The following is a 5,377-nucleotide window of genomic DNA, read 5'->3' as shown; positions in this document are numbered from 1 at the left end:
ATATATACAATTTATATAATTATCATCTAAAGTTTCTACTACTGTTTTTTTTTTTTTTAAGTACTGGAGCAGTTATTTGGCACAGAAATCTCGTTAGAAACGACTGGCCGGTAACGACAGCTTGTTACAAAACCCGTATCGTGTTTTTTTTTCATGACCAGCGCCTAGGTCGATACAAATAATTAGTTTCTCAGCTTCATCGTCGCATGAGACCGGAAACTGCATACGATGCGGTTAACGGCAGGACGAGATTGCGGTATTAGCGATACCGAGCGAGAAAACGAATCGACAGACCAAAAAGAGAACAAAATATCCATCCGCTCCATTCTTGTTGTACCATACTTGTCAGCTTTTCTCATATTTTACGATTCTGGAAAAAGGTCGCGCCGTCAGTGCACTGCCGACGAGAATGTATGCAAATCGAAAAGCACAAGGCCGGATATACTCCGACCGTGAAAAACCGGCAGCAGAAAAAAAGAACATGACGAATGAGACCTGTTCTAGAGCGCGTAATGCGTCGTAATTATGTGCGGTGATGTAACCGAAGTATCGTGACTTATAGCATCGATCTCTGTTGCGTATCGTTATGTACAATGAAAGAAATAATTGCCCGACATCATAACTGATTATATATGCTCTTGGAATGTGGAGACGTTCATTTCCTTGCGGAGGAAAACAATGAGAGTCGGACAATGAAAATAAAAGATCTGTATAATAATTATCTGTTAAATAATTAAAATATATAATATTAAATAATAAAAATAATTAAGATATTTATTAAATAATTTTAAAAATATATTAAATAATTTTTTATTTGTATGACGTTGCAATTATGACATTTTTCCGATATTAAAATAGCATCGCGCGACGAAATAATAGCATAGAGTAATTTTTAGAATCTATTAATAAGAGAAGCGGTTTATTCATTGCGGTGTAGGATCAGGATGTTGGATAACGATGCGACACAATGCGGAGCTACGTATAAAGCATTTGCCAGCAGGCACATTCTACGAACAGCGTAGATCTTCCTTATGGGAACTGAAATAATATTATATTTTATTGAAATTTCACTGAATATCTTATTTCTCTTAATTTTTAAATTTCCAACAGTGAATATTTTTACAGCTATGCTTTTTAATTACACACTTTATTCTCTGTATTTTAATAGATTTTAATAAAGAATAAACTCTCTGAAATACTCTGATATACTTATTCTTTATTTTATTTTACTGTTTTTTTTAAAATTAAATTTCTCGAAGTTCCATTTTATTAATCGCTTTTAACTCGATAATTTTTTGTTTTTATGGTAGAAAAAAATATTTTAATTTCCACAAGAATCATCTTATTTAGCAAGCTTATTATCATATATCCCACATAAATACTACTTGTATTCGTGTACTGTAAGGAGTTCCTAATTTAAATTCAGTGTTAGAAGAAGCGTTAATGAAGGCGACTATCGTGAAGTGTTAATGAATGTTAACAATTCAATTCTCGTTCACATGCCATTCATTAACGGTTTTGTTCTCTTGTGATAAAGCTCTTAAGCGTCAAAATAACGTAAGAAAACTTGCAAAGTATACGTGCACGATTCTATCATTCTACATATTCAACAAGATAAATAATATATAATTGTTTAAATGTTAATATTTATCTGTCTGCTAGTATAGTGATGATCTTTCGTGTTCGATTTTGCGATTTTACGATAATAAAATGGTATTGATCGATCGCGTGCGAAGAATTGCGCAATAAATTCTAGTCTCATCGCTACTCCGTTTCTTCACCTATTTGCCATCAAATATAAATCTAAAAATATTAACAGCCGCACTCTGCTCGAATCTCATTGGACGGAAGTTTTTATTTGTTAACGAAGATTTCAATCTTGTTTCGCCAAATAGGAATTTCTTTCAACCATGTTATTGTAATATATACATATATATAGATTATCTCTAACGGTACAAAGAAATAGTCTAAAAAATATTTTAATACTATTTTTCAGGATCATTGTTTATTAATTTGTTCTAAATATTCACTTGGAGTCTTTGACCGATTTAGAATTGCTTCGTTTAATTTTGCCAATCGATTGATTCCAAAAACTGCAAATCGTTCCTATAGTTAATGATTATTTATGTATTAAAAACTAATTTTCTTCTAGCTTTAATTGAGAATGTAACAATATTACACGCCTTTGTAAAAAAAAATTCTTTTCTATTTTCTCGCCAAAATATTTTAACGATGAATCTAAAAAATTAAGTTTAAAAATTCATGTTCGATAAATTGATTTTCTAATGATAACTTGCTTTCTACGTTCAGGTGGAAACTAAAACATGACTATCTTTAAAAATATTGAGTACTCTTTCTATTCTTCTTAACCTTTTTTAGAGTGAAAGAGTTTAGGGCAAAGGTTACTTTCAAGCAAGTTTAAGTTGTGCAACTCAAGATAGATTTTATCTTGAACCAGATTGTTCTAGATTTATAAATAAGATTATTTGACTATATCTATATAAATAAATATGTACCAACGAACAAAAATTTCTTTTAAAATAATTAAATAAGTTTATATAATAGAAAAGATTTTATTATTTATATTCTTTTAAAGTTTATAATATCGAAAAAAACCGACAAGTATAGTATTTACTTAGTCAAAGTGAGTAAATTATACGAATTGAAACATTTGATACACATGATTAAGAAATTAACAAATATTTTTCTGCTGAATTATTCGGTTTAAAATTTACTTTTAGTAAATTTTAAACTTTCTGCATCTTTTTTCAATTAGATCCCAAAAGAGATATAAAAGATCAGAGTTAAAATTAGACGATGCCAATGAAATTGATTCCAAATCGATATTCGTCGGTTTGCGAATCCCAATGGTCGAAAATAATCTCGCATGAGAAGGATGAGAGGATCTCGCGATCCTCCTATTAGAAATAAAAAGAAAAACAGTACAATTTCAGAAAATTCATTTTTTCGAGAGAGCAACAGATATGCGAGAGACGACCACACGTCGGCTGTCACGTCTCGACTTTCACGGGTGTAGTTTCTCGCGTGTCCGTGCCACTGAAATCTGAGCTCGACGAAACTGTACCGCGATTTCAATCTCTTCCCTTTTTCTCCTCCTGCCTCGTATGTATGTTACGAACCCTCCTTATCAGCGTTAGAGCAATATCGATCGTCCGCGTCGTACCGGAGCGTAACACCCGCGACGCTACACACAATACGGCGCGGATGTCCCGAGATATCTGCTCGCGTGTCTCCTCGTGCGTGCATCACATGCGACAAGATGCATCTCGATACGGCAGGTATACTTCCGCTCACGCGTGTGAAGAGATCGACTCTTCCGCCTTCTACCTGATTGACCTACACGGCAGGTCGGTCGAACAAGCCGACATATCACTTGTCAAAACTGCAGTCGGCGCATGTCGACCATCTCGTCGATAGTCATATACGGCGCGATAAGCCGAGATATGTCATGTGTGGACCGCAATTAACGCTAAACGGTATAACGATACGCGGTTCCGTCCGCGCGACACGTGACGTTGACAATCGTGTTCAATGCCATCATCGAACGAGTCACACGATCGCGTTCAAAAGTTCGTCTTTAGCTACTCTTCGTTTAGCAAACAGTTTGACTTTCGTCTCTCGAGATTCGGGCGTGACATATGCTATACGATTAAGCCTGTTCTTTGCCACTAGGCTAAATTTTCTTTCTTGTCTTCGCCAAACATCAAATATATTATCAGTTTTATTTTGCAGCGAGTGTATAACAGTTTAACCACAAAGAGCAAATCTCTTGTCGCATTCGGTGCCGTCATCGGCAGATATTATGACCCCGCATCCAGCTAAGAATGCAGTATAATCGCGCGTGATTCTCTTTTCAACCTAAGAAACACACTAAGTCAAGAAAAAGTCAAAATGATTTTATTTTGACGTCACGAAAGTCAAAATAATGACGTTGGGTTAGAAAATTTTACTGTTTATTGACAGTCAAAAATTAAAATAAAATTCAAATCATTTTTATTTTTGACTTTTGTATTTTTTTGGAACAAAATCCAAGAAAAATACAAAAATCAACAAAAAAAATTACTTTCTTTTGAAGCTTAAAGTTAATAAATAACAGTTAAATTTTATAATAAAAAATTATTATTTTGATTTTTCTTGGATTTTGTTCCAAAAAAATACGACTCGGTGTATTCCTTAAGAAGTCAAAATAATGTCAATTTGACGTCACATTAACCAATTATTGAGCGATTTATTTGCCATCTTTTGTCATGATTCAATATGACATTATTCTGATTTTCTCATTCTCCTTTGGTTCACTCGTAATGCATAAACGTGATAATCTCGGTCCTGCTATCAGCTGAGAGTCATAATTAAAGATCATATTTGCCTGTATTCACGTTTGTCGAATAAAGCGCACAATATAATTGTCCGACACGCTTTTGTCCCTAATACAATCACATTTGGTGTCATCGTTAGCTGAAGGTCGCATGAACTTTAGAATCCCGTAATTATATCTCGCATTTAGTATTAAATACAATTAAATTGTTAAACACTGAGATTTATTTTTGCAACAGCATACGTAACACAACTGTTCTATTCAGCGTGATCGTCGGTTGAAGCTCACACGGCACGTTTAAAGACTTTGTATAATTCGTTTCCCTGAAACTTATTTGCGGCACGTAACATAAAAATCGTATATAATAAAGATTGTCACGTGTTCGCATTTAGTGTTAAGCGCAATTTCTCTGATTCTGAGATTTGTTTGCAACACGCAACGCATAAAAATTATACGCGTTACCGCTATCGGTCGACGCTCGTACCGGCCGCATTTAGAAATCCATATTTGCCCTACTTTCAGCCTTAAATTTATATTCCAATACATTGATTCTGATATTCGAAACACTGTGGTTAAAATTTTCTGTAATAAATCAATCTAATCCCTTTTTTCTTCCCTTTAAATTAAATGTTACGAGATGCAACAATTATACGTTACACTTTTAAAAGGTGGTCGAGGTATATTCAGAATATTACAAAAAGTACTTCAATACTTCAGTGATTGTCCATGGGGATTGAGGAAGAATCGGAACAACATGTCGCGACAAGAATACCCGAACGGAAGCAGAATGGGAAGAAGCCGAAAACCCAAGGAATACATAAAATAGCTTTTGATTCTTAACATTATTAAAGAGTCAAATTTTATAACCAAAAATCATCATTTTGATTTTCTCTTGACTTGGTGTCAACTTCCTCGAGGAGAAACGTGTATGGATCGTTAGCAAATCGATCGGTAGGATACGGCCAACATTAGGAAGGATCCGAAGGGATCCCAATTGTGCACTCACATGTCACACGTATGATGAAAGCCGCTCCGGGCGCA

At 34.3% G+C, this 5,377-nt stretch overlaps 1 protein-coding gene across 5 annotated transcripts in view; it reads right to left on the bottom strand.

Moving 5' to 3' along the window:
- The window catches only part of LOC108688917 (alpha-1,6-mannosyl-glycoprotein 2-beta-N-acetylglucosaminyltransferase), a 22,020-nt gene extending 16,643 nt beyond the window's left edge, over positions 1 to 5,377 (bottom strand). For all 5 annotated transcript variants that reach the window (XM_018195461.1, XM_018195467.1, XM_018195465.1 and 2 more), the window contains exon 1: positions 5,343 to 5,377. The gene's annotated coding sequence lies outside the window, so the exon portion shown is untranslated. The remainder of the gene's footprint in view (positions 1 to 5,342) is intronic.

This window comes from Atta colombica, unplaced genomic scaffold (assembly GCF_001594045.1).
Source record: "Atta colombica isolate Treedump-2 unplaced genomic scaffold, Acol1.0 scaffold248, whole genome shotgun sequence".
Taxonomy (NCBI): Eukaryota; Metazoa; Arthropoda; class Insecta; order Hymenoptera; family Formicidae; genus Atta; species Atta colombica.
The sequence above is the reverse complement of the archived record's forward strand: the minus strand, read 5'-3'. Positions and strand labels throughout refer to the sequence as shown.